A 13,275-nucleotide genomic window follows, 5' to 3' on the forward strand; every position below is an offset into this window, starting at 1 on the left:
TCTTCTCCAAGCCATGATTGCATTGACAGTGCGGACATGCAAACTGGAAGCTTTGTGAGGAGAGATTGTCCATGTTCGTATAACACAGTTCCTCTTCACAGTGCACTGCTTATACAACTGCCTCACTGGAAGTGCAGTACTTACATGAAAGTGACCAGAAGGACTGAGAGAAGTTTGTGATACTGAACCAATGGACTGGTGATAGCGAGTGTCAGTGGGGGTATAGGATATGGGTAGCATGGAAGAGATGGGTTTGGGCCAATTTTTTAAAAATCGATGGAGAATCCATAATGTGGGATCATTAATAATGCTTAATGCTTTTCAGCCATAGGTCTGAAAGCACTTTAAAAAGGAAGGTCAGTAGAATCATTCCCATTTTACAGATGGGGAAACTGAAGACCAGAGAGGTGAAGTGACTTACCCAGAATCACACAGTGTGTCAGTGGCAGAACCTGAAATAGAACCCAGGACTCCTGACTCCTCTACTGAGTGGAACAAAAGTCTAAGCTCTAGTGGAAAGAAGTTAAAATTGTGGGGGGAGAGGGAAGGTATCTGTGGAAGGGAACAAATACATAATGGAGTTTTGAAGAGCTTATTGTATTGAAACTAAAAGATCAATTTTTCACCAATAGTGTCTGTCAAAATGCAGGCTTCTTAAAATGGTTATTTTTTACCTGGACAAGAAATACAGCCAAATCCGTTTTTGAGGCAGATTGTGTCTTTATGAAAATATACTTCTTTCAGTTGAGGATGCTGTTCTTAGCAAATAATTTAATTTTTAGCTTTTTTACTTTTTGTGAATTATCCATTAACAAACTAAATGCTCGTGCAATCCAAATAGGAAGTAATCATAACTTACATTTTTTCATTATTCTACATTTGTCATCTAACCCTGAATCTGGGTATTTTGCAGCATCTGAGTTGTTTCCTAACTCTCTGGTTTCAACTCCTAATAATTGATCATTAGCAGTTGCTGATTGACTGGGCACTGAAATCACATGGGGTATTTTCTGCTTGGGAAGACTGGCTTTTCATGAACGTTCTTGCAAACAAAAAATCATTGTGTAAAAGTTAGTTGAAAATTAATAAAAAGGATTACAAACTGTGTTTGTGTGTGAACATTCTTCATTTTTTCTGCCCAGTATTCTCTGAGTTTTAGTGCCTATTAACAGGAGCCTATAAGGATATCTTGCTTGACTGCTGAGACAGCATGTAACAGAACCCATGTGCCAGTAAACATTCCCCTGTCCCTCCTTACAGTATTTCTTTTATGATTTAAACAGCATTTCCTAGAAGTCAAGGGGCCATGCCAAAGTAATCTGTAAATTTGCTTTGTTTTGCTTCAGACAGGGTAGTGTTTTGTGGTATTTTGTTATTTTGTCTCCTCCACCTAAACAAAGTTCAGGGTTGGATTTTTTTTTTTTTAAACGATAGTTCATAACATTCAGCAAAGAGTCTCCATTAAGAGAATGAAAGAGAGTTCAGCATGGCATTTAACTGAAGAAAAAATATTTACCTTTTCAGGTTAATAAATCTAGATACTCACTTTAGTAGAATTCACTAACAGCTTCTCATCTTCATTTTACAGATGGGCAAACTTTGAGGTTCAAACTGACATGTGACATGTGAAATCTTGTTCACCCTAATCCCACAACGAAACAGTGGAATTGCTGGTTATAGAAGCTGGGGTCCCAAATCTTAATCCTTTGCCCCCACATCTTGCTTTTTAGAACTTTTAAAGTTCCATGAGTTTTTGTAGATCTGCCTTAGCAGCTTAAATGCTTCGTTGTACCGATGAGGATGTGTGGGTAACGCATCTATATTTCATTGTAGGAAAATGGATCGTGTTATGTGAAGGCACTGAGAAAATAGTCATCAGATCCTGAGAGGAAGAAGGCACTTGTGGAACTCAGGTAGGAAGATTTTTATTCTCAGTTGGTAAAATACCTATGGGCCTCTTGTCTTTTCCAGCCAGTGCATCATGGTTTATGCTTTAACTACTCATCTGGTTGCTATCAAGGTTCATCAGCTCTTTTGAGAAGCAGTTCAATTGATGACAATGACAAAACACTGCAAGCAAAGCCCTTGGTATAAACATTCATTGGCTACCTGGGTTTAATTCTGTTGATACTAATATACAGTACAAACAAATTACGCGTGCACTGGCCTTTCCAGCTGTAAAAAGAGAGCAATAGCATATTCTGCACGCTCCCAGTAAACATGCACTTATAATAAACAAACTAGCAGTCCCTTAGTAGAAATTCAACAGTAGTTTCAATGAAGTGGTGTTTAGTATTTATATCCAGGAGTAGTGAGAAATGAAAAGTACACAACAAGTATTTTTTTGTTTATTTGTTTTTGTCATATTTAGTTATTTCCTTCAAACTTGTTCTACTCTCTTTGTTTGGTTCAATCTATTTTTTGTAGTAATTAAAACCCATAAGATGATAGGTTGTTGTGCCTCTGCCTTTGGCATAGTTCCAGAGTACCTGAGTGGATTTCAAGTGTTTTTGCAGCGTGGTTCATGTTTTGTCTTATGAATCAACTGCCCCCTCACTTGCTATCATGGGGACCATTTCCACTTCAACTCTCAAGAATGCCTGTGTGGCACTGCGTAGGTGGGGAAATAACTTTAGGGAAATGTTTAATGTATTTTCAGTTGTTTTTAATGCAAATTAGCAGCTGGAAATAAGGAGGAGGTGTTAGTACCACGTGACCATCCAGCTTTCTGCAGCTCACCAGCCAATGGTGCAGGGATCATAATTTGAGAGCCCACTTTGAGAGGGATTGGCATTAATGATTGAATTGACTTCCCTTGTCTATTACTACCAATATTTCTCCCCAGCATTTCAGTGATACATCTTGGTGAGGTGCAGACTGTTGATCTGAAGCATTTCTTCATCAGTGTTTCTTCCCAGCCTCACCTCCAAACACCCCCTGCTCCCACCCACCTGCTTATTTCAAGAACCAAATGAGAAAAAACTGTTTGACCAATATTTATACGCCAGGAGGGGAGGAAGGAGGTTATAGTGTAAGTCTTGCTTCCAGCAGAAAATGCCATCCCAGTTTTGCCTCTGATAATTAGAAACATTTTTTACATGGCCACTGGAACCAGTTAGTGATGTGTGCCTGCCATTTGCTGTACTTTTTTACTGCAGTGCTGTCTTCCTTTTTTGTTTTGTTTTTTTTTTCCTTTTAAACCAAGAAAACAAATATTCACTGGTATAGAACAGCATTTTATGACCCCCCTCTTCCTCCTACATCATGAATGATTACTTACAAATACTGATAAAAATGAAAGGCTATTATTCAAGCTTATGCTTCAAGTGATCTTTGGTCACACTTAGCAGAACTTGAATGGGCAAATCCATTCATTAACAGTACTAACAAAAACCAAACTGAAAAATGGGAAGACAAAAAAAAATAAAAAGGGAGACCAATGAATCAAGTCTTCATTGCTGGGGGGGAGACGTCTTAATTATTTATACCAAGAAATAGAATAGCACAGAACAAGAATGATAAACCTTGCTTTAGAATACCCTGGGAATATTTTTGTAGCAGTCTCCTAAAAGGTACGTTCGGGTTTGTGCCCTACATCTGAATATATGTCTAAAGACTTGACCCTTTCAGTACAAAATAATATGATGTGTCCAGCCATGGGTTAGAGAATTCAGCCAAATAATCTTTAAAAACAACCTTGTGTATGCTGCCCTGGCCATGGATTCTGGCTTCAAAGGAAAAATTTCCTTTTTCCATTCCATGAAGAAACTCAGGGGAAAGAAGTTCTTGGCTGTGCCTTCAGATCACATGGTTTCACTGCTGTAGAGCAGGAATGTTTGCTATGGTATTTCCGGAGGCTTCATAAACACAGAGAAAGAGCAGGTTTTTTATTTTTTGCCAGCAGAAGGACATTACAATCCGGGAGTGCTAAGAGCTCAAACGATGAGGGGTTTCTGTTATAAACTACACAAGTGTGCCTTAAAGTGCATGTTTTTAAAGAAAAATCAGAAAAGCAATGTCAGGCAATGTTTTTGTTGTTGCACTTGTGTGAGAGAATAAATCAGTTGTTATTGAAATTTGATTCTTGGGAAGCTAAATATTAACGCAAACCCCTCTGTTTAGATGCTCTTAACAGTTCACTTTTGACATGTGTCATTTTAAAAGGCATTCTGGAATCTGTCTTGATAGCTGTCATCTTGCAAACCGGAGTAATCGAAACAAAAGATGATCACTCAAACAAGGTTATAGAGAAGAGCCATTCCCTAAGTCTTGCTGTCACAGTGTAGAATCCCCAAGTCAAATTAGGAGAGCTTTGAATTAGTTCTGGCTCCTGGGATCCTGCAGTTAAGATTATGCAAACCTGCTCTTCCTCATTGTAAGAAGAGCACACATTCCTTCTGAGATTCTGTAAACACCAATCCAGACTGGGCTGTAGGATGAAGTGTGAGGGCCTCAATCTTCGACAAGATGGGGACCTTCCACTTGAGTGACACTAAACTGGGAGGAGAGGTAGATACGCTGGAGGGTAGGGATAGGATACAGAGGGCCCTAGACAAATTAGAGGATTGGTCCAAAAGAAATCTGATGAGGTTCAACAAGGACAAGTGCAGAGTCCTGCACTTAGGACGGAAGGATCCCATGCACCGCTACAGACTAGGGACCGAATGGCTGTGCAGCAGTTCTGCAGAAAAGGACCTAGGGGTTACAGTGGACGAGAAGCTGGATATGAGTCAACAGTGTGCCCTTGTTGCCAAGAAGGCCAATGGCATTTTGGGATGTATATGTCGGGGCATTGCCAGCAGATCGAGGGACGTGATCGTTCCCCTCTATTCGACATTGGTGAAGCCTCATCTGGAGTACTGTGTCCAGTTTTGAGCCCCATACCACAAGAAGGAAGTGGAAAAATTGGAAAGAGTCCTGCGGAGGGCAACAAAAATGATTAGGGGACTGGAACACGTGACTTATGAGGAGAGGCTGAGGGAACTGGGATTGTTTAGTCTGCGGAAGAGAAGAATGAGGGGGGATTTGATAGCTGCTTTCAAGTACCTGAAAGAAGGTTCCAAAGAGGATGGATCTAAACTGTTCTCAGTTGTAGCAGATGACAGAACATGGAGTAATGGTCTCCAGTTGCAGTGGGGGAGGTTTAGGTTGGATATTAGGAAAAACTTTTTCACGATGAGGGTGGTGAAACACTGGAATGCGTTACCTAGGGAGATGGTGGAATCTCCTTCCTTAGATATTTTTAAGGTCAGGCTTGACAAAGCCCTGGCTGGGATGATTTAGTTGAGGATTGGTCCTGCTTTGAGCAGGGGGTTGGACTAGATGACCTCCTGCGGTCCCTTCCAACCCTGATATTCTATGAGTCAATGATTAGTGGAAGCTTTATAGCCATATCAATACAGCTTTATGCATGAGTGAGATTAGTGATGAAATTAGAGGCAAACATACTGGTCCCATTGTAATCGCACTATATAACATCGTGGCATTGTTTAAACTTCAAAAATATACCCGCTCTCAAGGACTGTGTTGAAACAGCATTACAAAATTTCATACTGTTAGATGCGTCTAGCCAAGGAAGAGCCATTTGCCCCAAGAACAGCAAACACAGCCTTCTTATAGAGGAAGTAATCTGCCTTCTGTTAAAAAGGAGTTCTCTGGACTTCTCTGAAAACTCTCCATATATTTTACTCTCTCATTAGTGCTGTTTGGATAATGGTAAGTATAATCCATGAAAAAATGGAAAGAAATGAAAAATTTGATTAAAAATATTGCTGAAATTGTCAGGGTTTTTTTTTGTTTGGGGAAAAAAATAGATTTTAAAAAAACTAACTTTTTCAGTTTTCATTGAAATTAGAAAATTTTGAACAATTTTGTGAAAATACTCACCTTTAAAAATGGAAGGTCATTTTTCATAAACAAAAAATGCTTTTGACATGCTCCATTAAATTATAACATCGTAACTTCTAGAGGTCCCAGCAGAGGTCTAGGACACATGGTGCTAGATGCTACACATAGAAAGACTCAGCCCTTGTCCCGGCGATCATACACTCAGAAGAGGCAAGACAGAGAAAGGACAGGGAAAAGAAGTAGCATTACCCCCATGTCATGGTCGTGGAACTGAGGCAAGGAGAGATTAAGTGATTTGCGTGAGGTCAAAGAGGAAGTGTGGAGGCGAGTCTAGAATCGAGCCCAGAGCTCCTGCATCCCAGACCAGCACATTAACCACAAACTATCCTTCTCTGTTAAGCTTTTCTTCAGCAGTGAATGGATATTTCTGTTGAATGAGACTATCTTGGTCTGCAAGTCTCAGTGGCTTTATTGAAATTGGAATATTTTTCTGTTCCAATAAATTCTGGGATATTGATCACACCAGGTGCCACCTGTCTGTCTCAGCTATTAGCGTTGAACTCCTGTGACTGTGTCCAGGGTCCGTTGGGAAAGTCTGACAGAAGGGAATAAAGGATACTGAGTGGAGAAGAGCTGTAAATGGGGAAGAGAGGGAGAGGCAATCTGCAGGTGGGCAGGTGAGAAAACAAAACAAAACAAAAGGACAATAATGGATGACAAAGAAAAAGAAGAGTAGCAAAGGAGAAGAAGAAGTAGGAGCTGTGAGGGAGGAAAGGAATGGAAGAGATTAAGAAAAAAAAAAAAAGCAAAGCTCACAGGAGGAAAATATTACATGAAAGGCAGGAGACAGTAACCTGTATAGGGAGAAGTAAATGTACCAAACCTTGGGTCTCAAGGCTGCAGGAAGTGTGGGTGGGAAGTAACAGCAGTTCTGGGTTTTGGAACTGGAAATGGGTGTCATGCTATTCGTTTTCTCTTCCATTATTTTCCCCAAGACCAAATGGAAGTACAGCTCACAGCTCTACCTCTTATAATTCTATGTCAGCAAATAGGGTCTCATTAGGTCTTCCTGCAGCGTGCACCATTGGATGAGTTGAATCGTTAAGGCGAGCGTTAAGGGATCATGTGATAACATCACTGTTAAAGATCAGTGATCAAAAAAGAGACTCAAATAATCATGTATGTATTATGTTAGAGAACAGTTAGAAAATCCCACATGTCACTCTGGCCTTCTGAGAGGCTATTTTTAGCCACAGTATGCTGGTCAGATCTGTGGGTGTTTGGAAAGATCTACAGGCATAGTAGAGGGCTTGGGTCAAATTCTCTTCCTTGATAAACAGATGTTTCTTATCTCTCCTCCCCTCTACCATCAAGAGGTCACCACAGCAGATGTGTTTAGCTGTTCCTGTAGATTGGTCCCTGAAAAGCAATTGACATGTTCAGGAAATGGAAATGGTCCAGGAATGCCTTTAGATCAGAAGAGTTCTCTCCACACTCAGCGCAGGCTGCAGGTTATATTCAGTGACTTTTCGGCTTCTGTTGGGTACTTTAGCCTGGTTTAGAGGAAACTATAGGGCTTGTTACACTTACTTATCAAGGCTTTATCCTCTAGCACAGTGGTGGTCTGCGGACTGGTGCCGGTCTGCGCGCCCATTGGAAAAAAAAAATTGCCAGTCCCCCACATCAGATAGCTTGAGAAACACTGCTCTAGCAGCTGTACCATGGTTGTGAGGCTAAAGAAACTGGATGCCATATTTTACAGCCCACCACTAACTAGTCCTGCTCTGCTTTTCCTGAGTGTAGCTTGAAATGAAGAAAGGGAAGTCTCCTTGCCTGAGAAGGGACTACAGTTCCTCTTTGGAAGGGGAACATGGCATACAAGGCAATCTCAGTGAATTAATATTCAGTTTTACTTCAAAGCTCTTGATTGGCCTGTAAAAGTCATGCCTAGTTTGTCCTCTGAGACATCTCAAGAAAGAGACAGTGTCTGTAGGTTTGTCATGACCTAAGAAATAGAAGCCAACAACAGGCAGGTTTGCAGGTCAGAAAGCTATGTAGTTCCTGTAACCTGAAGAGCAGTTTGCACCTGGGCTGTATTCCCTTTGTACACAGTGACTGTTTTGGAAGTGTTCTCTTGAGTTCATTAAATTTTGTAAATTTAGACAGGCTGCAGGAAGCGCTACCTTGGGCAGCAGTGTTAGCACATCTGGTTTGTTAGCCTATCTTGCTTCAGTGTTTGAAACCCATAAGTTTGGGTTGATGCCTGCACTGAATCTAAAAATGGGTAGGTTTTTTAATGTTCTATTTTTTTTCTGGGTCTTATCAACCTGTTGCAAGACTACTCACCTGACCCTAGTGGAGTTTCATTTAGGGATTGGAAGTGTGCACCATAGTTTTCCTTCATACCCCTAAGGATTTTCAGTTGAGGAATCCAGAGAAAACTACTGGGTCCTGAGTCATAAAAATCATATGAAGGTTATTGGTTGCCTCTGTTAGACTGGCATAGACTAGAACGGGAATACCCATCGGTCTGTGACTAGAGAAGCCAGGTGACAGAAAAACAATCTACAGGTAAAATGACTCCTTAAATAACTGTAGTCTTTTACATGTGAAACAAATCCTGTCTTAACCAGGTTAAATATAAGTGTGCCAGAACTTTAAGTATATATTTCCTTCAAAAGAAAAGCTTGATACAGAGGAGAAATGTGTTTTCAATTCAGAATTATCTGCGTATACTAGGTTTTTCTAAGTGAACACACAGAAATATAGAGAAATACGCAACTAACGGTGTATCAGATAGAACTGAATAAACCTTTATTAACCTTATACTTGAGCTGTCTTCAAGGCTGTTGTGCTGTCACATGTAACACCCTCTTAAATGCCTAACTGGAAAAAAAGACAATAACATAACTTTTTAGATAGTGCAAACATTTGTATGAGTTTCATTTCCTGGAGGTAAAATGTCTCAGTGCTTTCCCTTGTCTCTTAGTTTATCTTGCCATTGTCTGAGAGCTGTGTCTTAGTGGGAACACCAAAGGGAGTTTCTGCAGCTCATTTTCATTTAACGGAAGTTTATTTTTCGGAGGCTATTTTTCATACACAGACTTAGCCATCCAAAGTCATCTTAAGCCCTCTAAGCCTTTGTAAGGAAATCTTGTATACGGTAGACCAAAGGGATTCACAGTTGAAACTAACTTTTCACGAGCTATACTTTCCTCATTGAATTTCACAGCAATTGGGAAAGATGGAGCTTCACTGTAACGCAAAGTGAGCAGAATAGGTTCTATTTTTGACCCTGCGTTCTTAGAACTGTCGAAGTTATACCGACATAACTGCACCAGGGTAAACCCCCTAATGTAGACCCGCTATGTGCTGATTCCATACTGGCTGGGATAAATTATACTGTGTAGCACTTCCACATCAGGGATTTGTGCTACGCAGGTGCAAAAAGAAAAACTCAGTGTAGACAGGCCCTTAGTTTGGTGTACCTTCCTCTGAAAATAGGGCTTCTTGTGGGGTGTTTTTTGTTTCTGTTTGGGTTTTTTTTTTATCTGCCCTGCTTTAAAGAAGACTGAATAAGAGCAATTTTTCAAATACTCTATCATCATGTAACCTTTCAGGATGGTTATTGCTGTATCCTGTACTAGAAAACATTTTATTTTGCTATGGAGAAGATCCAGGCATATTTTCATGTCCTTTTAAAGGGTGTTAGTGTGCATTTTTTCTTTGTGTGCAGAGAAATATTTCCAAAAGAAATAAGATACTGCCCACATCTTTATTTTTTTCTGCTATATAAAAACAGTTTATTGGCTAACTGGCTACATTTTTACTTTTTTTCTTAATCTTTTTTATCTGTTCAGAGTGTTCTTCCAGCTATCAGAAATCTATTGTCCTAGGGGTCTTTCATAAGCTGTTCTAGCAATTGGCATGTTTTAGAGAAATGCATGTCGAAGGGATAATTGGGTAGTATGACTTGTGTGGCATATGTTTCTATAAAATTAAACAAAAATAAACAAAATTAAATTATGTATTAAAAGCATAATACAAACACATGGACTAGATTCTGGATGCTGAAATGTACTTCTGTTCACACCACCTTTATACCATATAAGCTTTGATACACGGGCACATTGCGAGTTCAATCTTAACTCTGAATTTCCTTCCCTTGTGTATATCTAGAGATGTCTCTTAACCTTACTTTAATCTTTTTTTTACCTTTAATCTTTTTTTAGTTACTTTAATCTAGTTTGTATTCTTAAATTTCCTCAAGATTTATTACAATAATATGTACAAATGGGAGGGAAGCGGGAAATCATTTGAAGTGCACATTAATTATCTGTTCATGTAAATGCTGGTTAATGTCATAAAGATATGTAAATTGCAGTTTTTCTATTTATATAATATACACTTACACATACAAAGTGGTATGTAATATGGCTACACATGTGAATGGAAGAGAGACAAGGTTGGTGAATGTACATAACTGATTTAACATGTGAATGTAATTTAACATATGAATATAATTGATTTCAACTCAAAGTAGATCAGCTGTTTGTTAAAAATGTCTACTTTACCCCATAGGATTTTCAAAGGACACTTTTTGAGTTAGCGAGACATCAAACGTCCCCACATACAAAAAAATCCCTTTTTTGAAATCTCCTAAATGAACATAAATAAAATGCGGCTTAAAAATGGTAACAAGAAAAGATCATGTCGTCTTGATGGTTTATTTGCACAAGGCAATTGCCTCTTACTGGTTTCTACCCTGAAACATATGCAGTATAAAGCCAAAAATAACAACCAACGTTAAAAATTGTACTTTACAAATGAGGTAAGAAGAGGTGTGCATGTGGAAGCAACAGTTTTGAAAGTTGCTGGACTAGACTGGATTGGACCTATTGTCCATCTAGTCTCCAGTATCACCAAATGCTTCTGACAATATGCAAGAAACGTTGTGTTAGGCAGATGTCAGATAATCTGCCTCCTATGTTAGGTGTCTAGTACTCCCTAATAGTTACTTAAAGATCAGTTTGATTCCTGAAGCATGACATCATGTGGCAGAGAGTTCCTCTGTCTTATTACACATTAAAAAACAAAAACAGGCAAAAAGAATAAAAAAGTTAAGGTATTGGAAAGGGAGAGGAAGGAAGGGGGCAGGGATGGTAAAGGAGAATGACATCTTGATTTCCATGAGCCAGAACTTAACCAAGGATTTCCAATAAGTCAGGCCAAATCTTTTCAAATATGTCTGAAGCCCCATTTCTCTGAAATGTTACCTGCTCTTTAGCTGCCAGATTAGCCAAATTGCTAAGCCAAACTCCTATCCCTGCAGGCAGTCTGCTCTTCCTGCTGAATAATGTGGCATTGGGCTACAAGGAGTGCTCTGGAGAACCAAGCTTTCTGTGAATTGGAGAGTTGCAAAGATGATGGGATATATTTAGGACCTCCCAAATTCATGGTCCATTTTTGTCAATTTCATGGTCATAGGATTTTAAAAATAATCTGTTTCATGGTTTCAGCTGTTTACATTTGAAATCTCGCCATGTTATAACCATGGGGGTCCTGACCCAAAAGAGGGTTCTGTGGGGGGTCACAAGGCTATTGTAGGGGAGTTGTGGTATTGCCACCTTTGCTTTTGCACTGCTGCTGACTGAGGTGCTGCCTTCAGAGCTGGGCAGTCGGAGAGCAATGGCCAGTGCAGACGTGAGGGTCAGATGGTATTGGAGGGGGTGGCAGGCAGGACCAGCCTTACAGGTGGGCGACTGCTAAAGGCCTTGTGGTCAAGGGAGTACCGCGGTTCCTCCCCCACCCCGAGAATGCCCAAGGCCCCTTTGACCCCTGAGTGCAAGGCCTGGAGCCGGGGAGGTGCAAGGCTGGAGGCAAGGGCACCAGAGCCTTTGTAGAAGTGAGGGGGGGTCCCACTGGTGCCAGAACTGAGGAGGGCTGGGGGCCATGCTCCCCACTTTTTAACATGGGTGTAGTTTGGGGGATGGAAGGTGTTCCCCCCTCCCCCCGCCCCAAACTGCCACCTTGGGCAGGCATAGAGCTGATCACTGTTATCAGTTCCTCTGCCATGAAGTGTAGCCCCTCCCAGTGCCACTCTGCGTTTGACTGAGGCTTGCAGTTTGGGGGGGGGCGCGCAAAGCTGCCCCTTGTCCCCCCCAAACTAAGCCCATGTTAAAAAGTGGGTGACATGGTCCCCTGGATGATGCCACTCCCCCATTCTTGTGCCATTGGCTGGGGTGCCCCAGCCGGGGGCTTTTGCTGTAAGGTGGGCTCCAGCTGCTCGTCCCAGCTGGGCTGGGGAGGGATGGGACTTCCTCTTCTCCTGCAGGGTCTGCTCCCAGGGCCAGGTCAGCCCCCCCCCCCCCCCCCCCCGACCCCGCTGGGAACCCCCCCTACCCCCCTTGCTGCATGAAACTTCGTGGCTTCTCCCTGTGCAGTGACCTGAGTGATGGGGCAGGAAGTGGGACAGGGATGCAGAGCAGCCTCTGCAGGAGAAGAGGAAGTCCCATCCCTCCCTAGCCCCGTCAGGACTAGCAGCTGGAGCTCAAGGCATGATAGCAGCCCTGGTGGGGGCACCTTCAGCTCTGCCCTGATTTCACAGGAGAGATCAGATTTCACGGTTCATGACACATTTTTCATGGCCATAAATTTGATAGGCCCTAGACACATCCCAAAACACAGTTCAGGGCCATACGTTTTAGGAGGGCTCCATTATATTATTCCTTCTGCCTACTTCTGTTCTGGTACAGTCTCAAAACATGAGCCCATGAGGCTCTGGGAGACCCACAGGCCCTATTAATTTTTGTTTTCTTTCTCTGACACCCCCACAGAATTGCCTCAATTCTGCAATATTCTGTTTGCAATGGGGTGACCAATACTGCACAGAGTACAGTAGGTGTGACTGCACCATTGATTTCCATAGTGGCATTATAATACTTTCTGTATGCACCTCCATTCCAGTGTGATATGAGATATTTCATTCTCCATACTCATTCCACCTTTGGTCTCTCTGCTGAGACGACCAGTAGGGCTGCTAAATAGGGTGTAGTTTTTCTTTGTTTGGTCATATTGATTCCTGCCCACTAGGAGCTGGCCTGAGCCCATCGAACATCTGTCATATGGTAATGCCTTTCAAACATTAGCATCCTGGACCTGGTTTGAACTGATGACCTAGAGGTGAAATGCTCCTTATTTCCATTACTAGTCCCCAGAGCCATCTCCTCCTTCCCATCCCTATACCCACAGCTGTTTATCTGCTGCCTTAGCTCTTGCAGCTCCCCTGAAATCCCCAGAGTGTCAGTGGTCGCTGTTTCTTCCATCTGCTGTCTGTAGAGGCACTAGTAAGCCTCAGCAAGCTTTTCTCTTATCAATCATGCAGTAGTAGCATTTGGAGCACTTCAGTGTCTATGCACTGGCAGGCAA

The 13,275-nt window shown here is 41.5% G+C and overlaps 1 protein-coding gene across 1 annotated transcript in view; it reads left to right on the top strand.

Moving 5' to 3' along the window:
- ZMIZ1 (zinc finger MIZ-type containing 1) overlaps nucleotides 1-13,275 on the top strand; it is a 472,323-nt gene that overhangs the window by 162,201 nt on the left and 296,847 nt on the right. The window contains 1 exon segment of the mRNA XM_073353233.1: nucleotides 1,834-1,913. The gene's annotated coding sequence lies outside the window, so the exon portion shown is untranslated.

Source organism: Lepidochelys kempii, chromosome 7 (assembly GCF_965140265.1).
Source record: "Lepidochelys kempii isolate rLepKem1 chromosome 7, rLepKem1.hap2, whole genome shotgun sequence".
NCBI lineage: Eukaryota > Metazoa > Chordata > Testudines > Cheloniidae > Lepidochelys > Lepidochelys kempii.